The sequence below is a fragment of the Podarcis gaigeae genome (assembly GCF_964106915.1).
Source record: "Podarcis gaigeae genome assembly, chromosome: 2".
Classification (NCBI taxonomy): Eukaryota; Metazoa; Chordata; class Lepidosauria; order Squamata; family Lacertidae; genus Podarcis; species Podarcis gaigeae.
Window position 1 is genome coordinate 69,073,193 of NC_139679.1, and position 15,723 is coordinate 69,088,915.

At 45.3% G+C, this 15,723-nt stretch overlaps 1 protein-coding gene across 4 annotated transcripts in view; it reads left to right on the top strand.

Moving 5' to 3' along the window:
• CPLX2 (complexin 2) overlaps positions 1–15,723 on the top strand; it is a 127,851-nt gene that overhangs the window by 77,242 nt on the left and 34,886 nt on the right. Inside the window, exon 1 of one of the 4 annotated variants that reach the window (XM_083726343.1) lies at positions 14,261–14,363. The exons of 2 other annotated variants lie outside the window; for them this stretch is intronic. The gene's annotated coding sequence lies outside the window, so the exon portion shown is untranslated. Of the gene's footprint in view, positions 1–14,260; positions 14,364–14,394; positions 14,714–15,723 lie in introns of those variants that run through there. One more of the 4 variants, XM_083726340.1, reaches the window with a different exon arrangement.

The window sequence follows — 15,723 nt, forward strand, 5'->3', positions numbered from 1 at the left end:
ATATAAAATAAGGGCACCAAAACTGCCTGCAGAATGTTTGGTCAAAAGAATCCAAAATGTTGTCTTTTGAGAAAACCAGTAATGAACTCTGGGGCGTGGAAGGACAGGAGATTCTAAATCTCCTTCATTCCCACACAAAACGCCTACTTTTCACCACCTAAAGGTGAATGTGCCTTTCTGTCCTGCCTGTCTTCTTAGGCTCAAATTAGATGGGATGGTGGCAGACATGGATCTGTTTCTTATCCTCCTGTTCACATATCAAGTTTTTTTTTTCCAGGGAGCACATGAGAGAGAAGTGCTGAAGCTTCCCTCCTCTTACCTCCTTACCTCCCCTCAAATCATCATTGCTCAAGGCACCAGATTATATCTAAAAGGCCAGGATGTGAGAAAAGTGCTTTGAGTAAGAGAGGGGGGGGGGAGTAAAGCATAAGAGGGAGGAGGAGTCAATGTCTCTCTCCCATATGCTCCTTTCCCTTCATCCCTGGAGTAATGTTTTCAAACGGAGAGCACCCTAACTCAGGCCCAGCTGACATGAACTGCAGCTTTGAGTTTCTAGAAGTTGTTGTGGCTTTCCTCCCTCCACTGCTCAGTAGCACAAAAATAGGCCCTCTGGGTTCTGAGATCTCCATGGTGTTTTTATATCAGAGACCGTGTGCGAAGTCCTACAGGCCTTAGTTGTGAGTTTTTCAGTGTGGTGGCTTTCTCATGTCAACATGGCTCAGAAGCCTGCCCCAAGTAGAATATCAGCATCAGAAGATGCAGTGCCTCTGTTGGCTGTTCTTGGGGTAATGGAAGGCAACAATCCCCTCCCAAAAAATCCCACGTTGATTAGGCTAGCAGAGAGAGAGATCCCTCTGTGGCAGTGTACATACCAGACCTTCAAAGAATATTCAGAACACATCCCTCCCCCAAAATATTGGGAAGCATTTTTTACCCATCAAAGACCTACAATTCCAAATACCGTTAAAAAAATTCTGTCCCCTGGATCTCTTTTGGTGGTGGGAGGAATCTGCTTTGAATGTGCTTTAAAGGTCTCTTGTGGATGCAGCCACATGTGCCTCTCGGAAAGAACTGAGATGCTTTATTTCCAGAGGGTCTTGCATTTAGTGGTTGCTTTGGGGAGAGGTCTGGGGATAAATAACTGAAAGAGAAGGTGGCCTTGGCGGGCAGCTGCACCCAGGCTGCCAGGATGGGCTGGCACGCAATTGCCTCATTTCAGCTGCTAATTGTCATCAAGGTGAATCATTAACAGTGGAGAAGAGGACGGGACACAGCAACCCCATAGAGCTTAGAAGCAGGGAGGAAAGGGGGAAATGGGGAAGTCAGGAGCAGAGCAGGCAGTTCAGGTGGGGATAATTCAAGTCTGTTGCCTGGATGTAGCAGATGGAGGTGCCTTGCAGTTCGGCAAGGTGTTTAATGGGCACATTGTGGGCCTAATGAAGCTAGAAGAGAGAGCTAGAAAAGATCCATGAAATGTGTCGCTCTCATTCTCAGTATGGCAGAGATAGGGAACCTGCAGCCCTCCACATATTGCCAGGCTACAACTCCCATCATCCCTGAGCATTGGCTGTGCTGGCCGGAACTGATGGGAGTTGGAGTCTGACAACATCTGGAAAGCCATAGGCTCCTCTTTGCTGCAATACAGTGTACCAATCTCTCTCTCTCTCTTCTCCAATTTCCTCCTTTGCAGTAAGACTCCCTGGCAACTCAGTTTACCCGTACCCATCCTTCAGTTGCACAGCCTTCCTCAATTTCTCATCATTTTAGAACTTGCATATTCCAAATACACAGCTTCTCCTCCCAATCTTGTGTGCTGTTTATCTCCTGCCTTAGTGGCTAAATGCACACATTTGCTCACAACATGCACACATGACACACACACGCACACCTACACAGATGGAGACGCGTTGAGAGAAATACAAAGCCCCAGCCTCACAAAGAAGCACAAAGACAGCCTAGCGTACACCTGTAATCCCGCCAAGGCAGGTGGCCTCAAGGAACGAACCAATCGCACAGCCCAGGCCCTTCTCCAGCTGGCTAGCGCTCCCCTCCTTGGTGCAAATCCAATGGTCCCGGCTTTCTCATCTGTTTTGCCTGCTGATTCAAATGAAAACCAGGGATGGAGCATGCCCAGCAACAGGAGGAAGGGGGAATAGAAGTAGACTGCTGTTGCAAATGGCAGCTGCGGTGTAGGAAAGATTGCATGGCTGCAGGCCCTCGCTGATTCAGAGTTAGTGTTGGGGTATTGTACAGGATACAGTGATGTGAAGAACAAGGGTGTACCTATCTATCCCAGTTAAAACACTTGCATTGGAATGAAGGTACAGGTGCAAGGTGTGAGAGTTCTCCCCCCCCCTTTCAGCTGAACATCCACCATGAAGTCCTGGGACCCCAATTTTACAAAGAAGCAAATGTTTTCCTGCTTATTTATACCGCCATATAACACAAACACATTTATTCAAGTGCAAAGAAAGGGAAACTGGCTGTTTTGTCCCAAAAGGGGTCTGAAGTTCCCCAGTAACATTATTCTTTTCATTTCTGGTGGATGGTCCCTGTCATGCTGTCTACATTCACATATGTGTATCTTGAAATCTGAAACAAATTCAGCTTTGATTTTGCATCACTTGCAACTTAGGCGCCCTGAAACTACTGTAATCCGTGCAATATAAATTGTGCCACAAATCAGTTGTGTTTTGGAAGCGCGTTGACATGGAACAAGGAAGCTTCACCATCTGCCCCAAAGATGGGGCTTGGCACCTGAAAAGTGTCAGTGGCAATGCTAAAACTGACTTGTCACACACAGCACCAAACCTGATTTAAGCAGTACAGTATGTACCTCATCCTTCAGTGAAGATATAGATTCTACCCATCAAATCATATCCTATTATATCATAAGATGTTGCATTGTATAATATCATTTCAAATGATAAAGATATGTACTTAAATATAGTTATGTATAATTCCATCTAAATACTTGTTGAATACATAAAATAATCAAACCTTATGAAACATGCAACCTCTTACTCATATGTATCTCAATCGCTTTACTAAATAATAAAAACTCCAGATATAAGACAATATGTTAATAGTGTTTTTAGACTGTTCAGTCACCTAAATTCAATCTTATGGGAGGTGTTAAGAAGTGAGTCAACCTCTATCTTCATATTTGGGCTGTGGCAGGGTGTGAGCAGAAGATAGATCCCTCAGTATGGGCTATTCTTTCTCTCTCTCTCTCTCTCTCTCTCTCTCTCTCTTTCTCTCTCTCTCTCTCTCTCTCTGTGTGTGTGTGTGTGTGTGTGTGTGTGTGTGTGTGTGTAGATCTGGTACGGGACAAGATAGGATAGCCTTTGTTGCCTTCTAATTCTGTTAGACTGAGCTTGTCCTTTGAGCATTTATTTTTCCATCATAAAGGCCGCAAGAGTCTAAAGCGTTGTTTTGTAAAGCAGTCCTCAGGGAGTGCTTAAAAGGAGCCTCTTCCACTCTTGGGCTTCCTGAGGCTGTCCAGTAACAGCCTTCACCTGGCCAGCCTTGCTTCTTAGTCCCCGAACCTTTGGTGGGGAGAGCAGAGGGGATTAGATTATCAATGAGCCTTGGACAATAGTGTGAAGGGGAAGGAAGCAATTAGCATGAGAGCAGGAGGGAAATATTTGCTACACAAGAGAATAAAAAGGCCTGTAATTTCCCACCCAACATGCAGCAGAAGAGAAAGAACAACAATAATTATCATAAAAAAGCACCCGCCTGGCAGCATTTGCACGACAAAAGGAGCTCATGCTGGGCAGATATCTCCCCCTCCCCCACTGAGCACTGGGATGGGATAGAGGAGGAGAGCGTTGTCAAAGATGGTGCTGAAATTTCTCCTTGGCTTCATTCATTTGGCACCATGGTTCTGGTTTGAGAGTGATGGTGCCACTAGGGCGTTGCTTGCTAGATGGAGGTGCAAGGAGGCAGAGGGGTAAAGTCTCAAAAGGGAAGGGAAACAGGGTGAAGAGATGAAAGAGCATGTTGGTAAATTACCTGGTGTTAGGGGTGAGGCAGCCACGTTGGCTGGTGAAACCAAATTGTTCAGGTTGGTAAGAACAAAAAGCAATTGCGAGGAGTTCAAAACAAGATCTTCTGAAACTGGGTAAATGGGCATTAAAAGCCAAATGCCATTCAGTATAAGGAAGTTTAAAGTGTTGCACATTGATGCATAATATCGTAGCTTCACACATACATGCTCATGGAATCTAAATAGACCTTGGGGGTCATAGTGAATAGCTCAATGAAGACATTCAGCCAATGAATGGCATCTGTAAAAAAGGCAAAGTCCATGTTAGGGATCATTAGAAAATAAAACTCTCTTAGTACCATAATGCCATTATACAAATCTATGGTAAGACCACACTTGGAACACTTAGTTCAGGTTTGGTTGCTGTACCTCAGAAAGGTGATAGTAGAGCTATAAAAGGTTCAGAAAAGGGTAAGCAAAATGATCAGGGGGATGGAGCCTATCCCCTAAGAGAAAAGATTACACATTTGAATATTTTTAATTTAAAGAAAGGGCAAGTAAGGAGGTGGGGCATGATCGTGGTGTATAATAGAAATATGCAGGATGTGAAGTAAGTTTTTCTCCCTGTTTCATGCTATTAGAAACCAGATCCATCCAATGAGCACACAAACAACACAAAAATACATACCAACCACAGACACACCTACATCTTTCTTATAGAAACACCCACCATGCACACATCTGTCACACACACACACACAGGCCACATGTGCATTTCACACCCACCTCTCACACACATAACATCTCTCTCTCTCTTTCTCTCTCTCTCTCTCTCTCTCTCACACACACACACACACAAAATACACATTCATCTCTCCCACATACACCCAAACACAAATGAAGTCTCGATAATTGGGAAGAGGGTATATTTTACCCTTAAAGTAAAGCCCTTTGTGGCCAGTTTTCCAATCAACACCCACACAAAATTGTTTGTCCTCTGGTAGAATATATCCTCATGAGGCAAACAGCAGTCTGCATGGGAAAATTTTGATTGAGAAAAGCAGAGTCAAAAACTCTTTCCCCCACTGATACATTACAGGCTGGGGGGGAGGGGAATCAGGAAATCCAATTAAAAATCTCCCAGGGAACATGTCAGTTGGCCCATAGCTGTCTGGCTGTGAAGTTGCAAAATATCCCAGAGTTCAGGGCTGGAATGTGAACAGTAGCACAGCAGTGAGTGATGCATACAGGCAAGGCACCCAATCTGCTCTTGCAAAGGTTGTCAGCCCTGCAAAAACTGAGTTTTCCCATTCATAACAATGAATGTGTTGATGATTGCTGGATTGATTGCTTTTTTAGGTGGGTAGGGCTTTTGTTCTTATATGCAGTGCTTTCTGTTCTCTTGCTCAAATGGTCTGGCATTGAAATACAGCAAAGGCAACACCTATAGAATCATAGAATTGCAGAGTTGGAAGGGACCCTGATGGTCATCTAGTCCAACCCCCTGCTGTGCAGGAATCTGAGCTGAAGCATCCAAGACAGATGGCCATCCAACCTCTGCTTACAAACCACAAATGAGTGAGAGTCCACCACCTTCCAAGGGAGTCCAGAAAGTTCTTCCAGATGTTTAGTGGGAATCTCCTTTCTTGTAACTTGAAGCCATTGGTTCGGGTCCTACCCTCCAGAGTTTCCATTAGAATAGCACATCTACCTATTTCAGTAAAAGCTATCTTTGCTATCAGATTAATTCAGATTAATTCAGTCTGATAATCTGTCCTTTTGCAGATTTGAAAGCCACCTGAGACTGACTCAGAACTTTGGCATGAGATTATCAGACTGTAGTAGACTGTACTGAACTGTACTGTACTGAAAAGAAAAAGCCACTAAAGGACTAATGCGGGGGGGCGCTTCGCTAAGTTGTGAGTTTAGTTTCTGTTTTCCCCATCCTTGCTTCCATTTGTAACATGTAATGGCTGATCACCTTAAGTAAAGGGATCTGCTTTAACCTTACAGCTGGGTCTGCCTGCCTTCCAATAAAACAAAGGGCAACACCCTGCAACACCTTGCTCTGATGCCAGAAGTGAGCATGACTGTGGAGGAAAGGATCTGCCCTGAAAGACCATGGAGAATTAGCTCTCATCTGCATATGTGTTTTGTTGTAAAAATTAGGACCTGCTCTACCACCACCACCACTCCCTGCTTTCAACTTTGAAATGGGCCAACCACATGAACTACAAACATAATTCTTTATGGGTGACACTGAGCCAGTCACTGTTTCTCAGCCTAACCTACCTCACAGGGTTGTATTGGGGATTAAATGAGGAGGGAGATAACCATGTACACCATCTCAGGATCCTTTGAGAAAAGGTGAGATGTGAATACAATAAATAGATACTAAAATAACTGCCCCGTCATGTCTAGTTTCACCCTAAGAGTATCTGGAATTGTTCCAATTTGGATTCTCCTTGGGGAGGGGTTGAAACTGACACTGCTTTGGTGACTCTGCTTCACAATGTTGATCTAGAGATGGGTATAAGGGGAATGCAACCCTGTAGATATTCCTGTGGACCTCTCAGTTGGCATACTGGACATTAATTGTCAATGGAGTCTTCTGGGATGCCTGTGTGAGTTGTCGGGAATTCAAGGCAGCAATCCATCTGAATTTGAAAGCATATTGCAGGGTCACCGAGACGCTCATATTTTGCAAAGGCTCAGAAAGTCAGAGGACACTGGTCTCTTGCATAAGCCTGGCTGTCACCAATGAGAGTTACATAACCAGGTGGTTCTCACTTCAGCCCCTTTTCTTTTCAATCGGGGGAGGCTCCCTTTGTACACTGTGACCAAACCTGCATTTTGAAAGTGTTTGGCCAATGGGATGCAAACTTAACATAATCCAATCCCGAGTGGCACAACCCTCATCCTGTTTCTTCTTGTTGCTGCTTCCTTCCCTGGCCAACTTGCCTCTAACCCATTCCCCAACTCTGCCAAGGTCACATTTCCCTGCACAGCTTTCTCAGCCAGTGCCTGCTCCTGGAACAGAGGAAGGAGATGGCATTTAAGAGTGTTTTAAAAAATTAAGAGAGAGCTAGAGAGATTTTTTTGCCAACAGCCCCTAATGTGTCTGGGAAGCTGACAGAGCAGGTAATTGCAAGATCATTCCCCCACTTGTCCCTGTGATTAGCTTCTTTCTGTGCTATTTCTGTTCCATTAAGTGTGTGCAAAATGGAACCCCATCTCTGGCCCTCCTCCTTTTTCTCTCCCCCCCCCTCCAAAGTTTCTCCTATTGCCTCTGAGCACTAACTGTTCTGACACTGATTCGCTAGTTCAGGAAGATTATAGCCTTTGTTAGACTGATGTTTTCTGACAGTTCAGCCTGATAGCCAGAGAGGGAGGTAGTGAAGTGGCAGTCGTACTCTTGGATACTGTGCAGTGCTGAGACCCTTCCCCAGTTTTAACAATCCCCCCTTCACGAGTGCACGTCACCATGAGTCTTCGAGTCTTCAGCCATTACCAGAAGGATCAATGCTTTCATTGCCCACTGATTGCTCTACTTACTCAGCCATGCCATAGGCACCTGTCATTAAGCAAAATGCTCCAGCAGCAACAGTATCATTGGCTGAAGGTAGAGAATTGAAATGTTGGCAAGCCTGAGGTTACAACACTAGCTGATGGAGTCCTTTTTCTCATCTCCCTCTTGCCTGCCCTAGAAAAATAAATATGATCACTAGCTCCTTCTTTATTACAGAGTAGCATTTTCACCATATCATGGTTTCTCATAGAAAACTGGCTGATAGATGACTAACAAATTATTTGCTGCTGTGGTATGTCTGTGTCTGGGATGTTTCACTTCATCCCAGTGGTGTCCCTAACAAGAGCTCAGTTTCCAACCTTTTCCCCATGAACTACTAACATTCCCACTTTGCTATTAATTTTATGCCAAGTCCAGGTAGAGGTTTTGTTGTGCTTTTGCTTGTCAAATGAGCTGGCAAGCTTGAATCATCAAATTGTAGAGTTGGAAGGGATCCCAAAGATCTTCTGGTGCAGTCCCTTGCAATGCAGGAATCACAACTAAATCATCCATGACAGCTGGCTATCCAACCTCTGCTTAAAAACTTTCAGCGCATGAGAGCCCATCACCTTCCAGTCCATTGTCGAACAGGTCTTACCATCGGTCAGAAAGTTCTTGCTGATGTTTAGTCGGAATCTTCTTTCTTGTACCTTGAAGCAATTGGTTAGGGTTCAGCTTGCTCCATCTTCCATGTGACAGCCCTTTAGGTACAGTATTTGAAGACAGCTATCCTCTCCCCTCTCAGACTCCTCTTTTCCAGGCTAAATATACCAAACCCCATCAACTTTTCCTCATAAGGCTTGATTTCCAGTATCTACCCATGCATGACTCTACTTGCAAATAGGTGCCTTGAAATGCTGCAGTGCCCACTGTCAAGTAGGAACCTTCGCTTGCTGCCTCAAGCATCACATTTCCCCCTTGTTATGTTGTATCCCTTGTCATTCCTCTCCTGGATCTTATGCAAGCATGCTGCACGTGTGCAAAGAGCAGTCCAGGAACAAAGAGGAGAGTGATGAGGAGGCAAACTAGGAAGTAGTGAGATGGAAAGTGACAGCATGTACTGATACAGACACATTCTAAGTAGAAGTCTCAAGTAATGATTATGCCAAGGCAGAAGGTTGGAACTGGAAGCCCCTTACATGAAAGAAGAGCAGCCAATTTCCCTGCTGAGAAAAGCAAGGAATGTGATTTGGTTTTGTTTTTTATATCTATACTGAAGGTACTGTGAGTTTCTGGGTAAGAGCTTCCTTGAGCCCTGTGGGGAATAGGTGGGATATAAATTGTATGAATAAATGAGTGGATGATGAATAGAAGCCAGGATCCAAAGAACCGTGAAACAAGTTGCACGAGCCCAAGGGGGCTTTAGACTTGCCTTTTCTTTTAGCAGTAGTCTGCTCTGCTGTGTGGCAAACTGCTTTTGAAACTGGAGGGACTTCCAAAGGCAGCTTGTGATATGAGATGAGAGTCACCTGTTCAAACTGTGGAAAAGTCTGAAATTGCACCAGGCTAGCACAAGGTATTGGCGTGCTCTTTGTATCTGGATCATATCTAAAGGCCAGCTTGAACGAGCAGCTTTTTGCAGAGTCAGAGGGGAAAGCCATTTGGGGAGTGGGGAGATAGAAGCCTGCTCCAGTCCTGACCTGCCTTTTAGCACAATCCTCTGTGCTCTTGGGGCTACATACAATGCTAGTGAGGAAAGTCAAAGACTCCCAGGTCTATCACTCAATTACACCCACTCCTGACACTGAGTGAACTGCCTCTTGGGGGCTTGGGAAATGTTTTACTCAACAAAGGGTATAATAAAACACAGTAGCATATTGGTATAGAAACTTCCATAGCATACTCTGTTTGCCTCAACAATATATACCACAAATGTGGGTATGCACTACCAACTTACGCATGCGTACATGCCTACTACTACATTAATATAGGGCCATCAGTGTGCATGGTACTTTAGATTCACAGTTTACACTGCAACCACAACTACTACGACCGCAATGTTATTCATGTAGTACTACAAATTAGTAAGCACTTCATCATAAAGAACTGAAGTTTGTTTCTTGGATTAATCCATCAATTAACTGAGTGTATTTTGATTTGAGTCACAGATGGCGCCTGGGAAAAGCAGATATTGTAAGCAATCTGTGCACATTCCTTGGAATCAGGCAGTGAATTTAAGATTTGTTTCCAAATAGCATATGATGCTGTCTGTGTTCCTCGTGTCATGTTAAGATATGGCATTTACAATAGCGCATTAACCATGAATGGCATGCTCTAACCCTTCCAGCATGTACCGTATTTTTCGCTCTATAAGACGCACCAGACCACAAGACGCACCTAGTTTTTGGAGGAGGAAAACAAGGAAAAAAATATTCTGAATCTCAGAAGCCAGAACAGCAAGAGGGATCGCTGCGCAGTGAAAGCAGCAATCCCTCTTGCTGTTCTGGCTTCTGGGATAGCTGCGCAGCCTGCATTCGCTCCATAAGACGCACACACATTTCCCCTTACTTTTTAGGAGGGAAAAAGTGAGTCCTATAGAGCAAAAAATACGGTACGTCCAGCCTGCCTGTGTGCCATAAGATGCCCCAGAGCACTATAGAGCCCTTTCCTCGCCCTGTCCCTTCCCAGCTAGCCCTTGGCCAACAAAATACCCACCCATTACTCCCACTCAGAGGACCATCCCCACCTCCCATAGGTAGATGCAACAGCTCTGCTTCTCCACAGGTCTTCAGCATGCAGCAATAAGAAGCCTTCCCACTGAAAAATCTGCCATTATCCTTGCCACTAGGTGCCTACACTCCAAACAGGGACATGGGAGGATGTACAATACTTCATCTGCCATATGCAGGATTTCCTTCACACAGAGAGGCCATCATAGTGATGGTCATTTTGTCAGTCAAAGTATAAAAACCATATACAGTCATACCTTGGAAGTCGAACAGAATTCGTTGCAGAAGTCCGTTCGACTTCCAAAATGTTCAAAAACCAAATTGCTGATTGGCTGCAGGAATCCCCATCAGACGTTCAGCTTCCAAAAATAGCTAGCAAACCAGGAGCCAAAACATTCGGGAACTAAGCTGTTCAAAAACCAAGGTACGAATAGAGTAATAATAATAATAATAATAATAATTTATTATTTGTACCCCGCCCATCTGGCTGGGTTTCCCCAGCCACTCTTGGCGGCTTCCACAAAGACCAAAAATACACTAATATGTTATACATTAAAAACTTCTCTGAACAGGGCTGCCTTAAGATGTCTTCTGAATGTCAGGTAGTTGTTTATCTCTTTGACATATGATGGGAGGGATTTCCACAAGGCGGGCGCCACTACCGAGAAGGCCCTCTGCCTGGTTCCCTGTAGCTTTGCTTCTCGCAGTGAGGGAACCGCCAGAAGGCCCTCGGTGCTGGACCTCAGCATCCGGGCAGAATGATGGGGGAGGAGACGCTCCTTCAGAATACGTCCATTTCTCACAAATAATGTAAACAGGCACTCACATCATCATGCACTCTCACAAGGACACACCCTGTTACATGGGAACAAAAAGAGACCTGCATTTACAGATCTTCAGGTCTGCATCCTTGCTCACAAGCTCAAATGATCAGAAATGTACGGACACACACAAATGCACATAGCTTATCTGAAATAATGCATTGTAGTGATGTGATTGCTGAGTCTGTAAGGTAATCTGGCCTTGGCAAATGCACTCACTGGGTTTTTTATCTGTTGTAGTGAAATGCAAATTAAATGACATGTGGGAACACAGCAGGTCAATGTATAAACATCATTCCCTCTTTATCAACAGATTTGCTTTCTTTGACATTTTAATTCTGTCCACATTTTTTTTTTAAAAAAAAAAAAGGATCCCCACATTGTCATTAGCTTTACTGATTAGCTCCCAGTGTCTAAGGCAGGGCCATGGATCATTAAAAGCATCTGAAATATGGGCCTTCCAGCAAGTTGTTAGTTCCGCTAGTAAATAAAAATTAAAGCTTGGGAATATCTAGTATAAATCATTGTAAAGTACAGAACAGTCGTATTTCATCACAGTGACTCAGCGGTGTGGCTGTTCAGAGGATGATGGGTTTTAAATATAAAAGGACTAGCATGCATATAACATTTTCTGCACACACAGTTGGGATATAAATTTAGGGAGGGAAGCATAGGGCCAGGGAAGGCAGACCAACAGAGGCTGGTATAAAGGCTGGTTAATTCATGTGTTTTTGTTCGTAAATTGGATTGTAGCCATGCTCTGTAATAGAAATGTCAAACTCAAATATTAATGGGAAGCTATACAACTTGTCAGAATTATTGAAGGGGATGAAAAGAATAATTATCTAACTCCTGCATCATCATCATCATCATATTTTATTTATTTATATTTTGTGCAAACTGAAAATCTTGCTTTAAAACTTTTTGTTTGGTGTTGGGGGGGAGAAAACTAGAACCATGTTATCCAGGATTCTGCTGCTGAACTTGACGGTGCTTTTGTATTAACATAACTGAATTGATCAATGTAATTCACTTGGCTCAGCTCATAGACATGAGGAGATGATACTCTATGGATTGATTGTCAGAAAACCAGTGTGGGAGATCCAAAGGTTGCATACCTTTCTTGCCTAATGTAACTTTAATTATTCAAAGTTTGGAAAGTAATCTTTTGATTGTAAGACACTATTCCAGACGGTGCATAATGGAACAGCAAGATTTGGGAGTTGGTTTATCAGGAATATTGAGGACAGGGAGTAAGGGCAGTGAGAGAATGTTTCCCATTTAATTGGGCAGGTAAGTCATATTCTCCACAATTTTGTCATCATGGCACCATGAGCACTCAATAACTACATCCATCCAAAAAAAGTTTTCCATAGTACCACTTTTGCATGAGCAATTAAAGCTGCTTCTTCATTTGTTAGAATGCATCGGTGGCAACCTTTGACAGCAGCCACATCGAAAGAATTACTATAGAAATAAAGGGTTGCTCATTTGATGGGACACTGAGAATAGGCTGTGGGGCTACAGACAGAAAGATGTGGCTTATATTCTGCCTCATTGAGCCAGGATCTGCTGATCCTAGGATTTGAAAGCAGTTTTTGTTCAGAGGTTGTAGCATCTCACTTTGTGTTCTGTACAGATGGCAATATGGAATGGATTGCACATGTAATACCATGGGTTATTTTCTATCCAGACACCCCTGGCAAAGTAAATATTTGTTTGTGCCTGCTTAACAGTCTAGGGACTTGGAAGTGTTGTTTTAGATCTCACTTTGTGTGTGGAAGTAGACACATATTTATGCTAAGTACGCTGTTGTTGATAAAAGCCACAATTGAAGCTATGGCTCTTGCTGTCTAGGGGTTCCTGGTGTGCAGAATGAGCCCATGTCAAGATCTCTATATTGGCCCTTCTAAAATCCAGTATGATTCCAAATTTGGTGACAGTGTGGCATGACGCAGTGAAGCCAATTGCATGCTGTTGCCATTACATGCCTGTACAGCCCCAAACTCCCTAAACCTCAACCCTCCCCTTCTCCCTCCTGTTAGCGCCAGCAATGCAATGTGTTCAGAAGCAGTGGAGCCCAACCTGCATGTGCTATTGAAGTTGCCTTTGGAGGTGAGGAAGGGACATAGCTCAGTGTATTCATAAAGCCCCAGGTATCTCTGGCTAGAGCTGGGAGAGACCCCTGTCTGAAACCCTGGAGAGAGGCTGTCAGTCAGTGTAGATAATACTGAGCTAGATAGACCAATGGCTTGACTTGGTATGAGATAGTTTCTTATGCTCCTATGCTCATTTTACAGCTGTTATAGAAGACTTCTGTGCATCCCAGTGTGGCCAAACACCTTGTTAGCCTTTTAGTAAGAGGGAATGAATAACCCCGCAGTAAAAAAAATGGTCTGAAATTACTTACATAGCACTTTCCATGGTGAATGTACTGCATTTGCCTTCTTATAATAACCCTATTATAATGTGAGCATTTATTACTATTCCAGTTGTACAGATTGGAAACTGAGATTGAAAGATAATGGCATGCCCAAATCCATCCAGTGAACCCTGTTGAACTGGGACTGAATCCAATTTCCTACATTCAAATCCAGCATCAACAGGAACTCATTGGCTTCCCATTTTAAATGTCCAGATAGCACCTTGAATTTAAATGGACGGAATGCACTCTTTCCTGTTTGGAAAGAGTTGTGTCTTGTTTGGTAGGTTTATTTGAATCGAGTGATTCAAGGAATAGAATACCAACTCTGAATCGTTTCATTTCATTGGAACCTTCCCCCTCCTTTCTTTCTGATTTATCCTAAATGAGATCTTTGTTTTTCTTTAAAATCACTAGCAGGCTTCCCAAATCCAGCCAAGTAGCTTGTTTCTCCCCTGCCTCCTTTTTTCTTTCTTTCTTTCTTTCTCTTTCTTTCCAAGAGTATTTCCCCAATACAAAGCCATTTTTGCACTCATTTTTTACTGTTTGTAAAGAGACTAGGGTTTACCTTGGTACTTTAGTCGCTGGAACAGTTGAATTCTACTAGCTCTCTACACTGTTATCCAACACCGAAGATAAACTGATGGTCCTTCCCCCACAAGAGGTCCCTGCCAGATCATGATGCCCCCTCCTTTCTTCTCAGCACCTAATTGCTGGACCAGCAGGGGTGAGCAAAGTAACCACCCAGTACGAGGTAGACGCTGTTTTTGCTTCTCGCATCGGAGCGTGATTAATATTAGTCAGCCAGATGGGTGGAGATGACAGGAATAATAAAGTAGCTCATTAGGGGACGATGCTTGGAAGGTCAAGACAGAGCCGCGATGCATTTGTGGTGAGAAGGTTGGGAGGGGTGGATAGGGAGAAGGAGGAAAGCCCTCCTTTGGGTAAACACTGTCGAAGAAGGGAGTGAGGCGGGTGGGGGAGGAGGGAGAGAAAGACACGCGTTGGTTCCCAAGCAGAGGAGGCAGAGGAAGGTTCCGCCTGTAGGAACCTGAGCGTGAGCCGACCCACTCCGTCAAGGAGCGCGGGGAGAGACAGGCAGGCGCGTCAGGGTTTGAGAGGAGTGATTCGAGAGGTGCCGTCGTCAGGCTACGGGAAAGAGACAGGAGGCGGGCTTTGCGCGCAGGACTTGAGAGAGCAGCACCTCTCCGCAGCTGGCCACGGGCTTCTGGAGCGCCGCTGGTGAGTGAGCCCGTCTGGGAGGGACAGGTGGCGTGGTGCTGAAGGGACAGCTCCCCGGGCGCGGAGGTGAAAACGGGATCCCGCAGGGGCTGAGGAGGAACCGCGAAGATCGCGGGTGGTGGTCTTAGGGAACTCGGTGGGTCCTCGGCAGCCAGTGGGGTATTTTTTCTCTAGCCACCTCTATCTGCAGCCGAGAAAAGGAGGGTGGGATCTGTGTGGGCGCAGCAAGGGGCGCTACCCTACTAGGTCTCCCCGTCTACCTTACATTCAGAAAGGAACTACGAGCGTGACCCTGTTTAAAAGAAACGGTTGGCCTAGGGAGCCAGCTGCCCCCTGCCTTCCCCTCAGTCTTCACTGCGTTTTGGGATCTGTTTTTGGGTCTTTCCCCGGAAGCACGCGCTGTGTGAGGCGGGGAGGTTTTGCGGAGGGAGCTGTCCAAGTGCTGATTTGCCCTCTCCGGGCTTCGCCTACGGAGCGGAGGCTTCAGGGACTCGCCGCAGCAGGTGGCGATCTCTGCCCGCTGCCCAGCCCTGAACGTCCGAGCGGAGCCGCGGGCGCCCGCCGGTCTCCTGCTCTGCATGTTAATAACTCGGCAGTGCGGATGACGGTTGGCTAAGGTGGGGTGCGCGGGTAGAAGATTAGGGACAGCCGTGCGTTATTCGCCGCCCAGTCGGAGCGGGAGGGTTGGTACTAGGGAAGGGGGTGAACTTGGGAGCGAGGGGGTGCCATGTGGCGCTAAACCATACGCGAGCTAAGTCACATACACACATGCGTTCTTCCAGAGACGCCCGCGCATGGTACACTAGACCTACCTCAAGGAAATGCGGAGAGAAACCCACAAGTGGGCGCACACCCGCCCACGCCACGCCAACTCCCAGGAATCCTCGGAACCCCTCTGCGCCCATCGCCTGCCTCTGGGACTTGACCCACAGGTTGCGGGCGCCTCTGTCTCAGCCCCAGAGGCAGTTTCTAGCCAGCTAGCAGACTACCCCGGACCGAACCAGGACCTT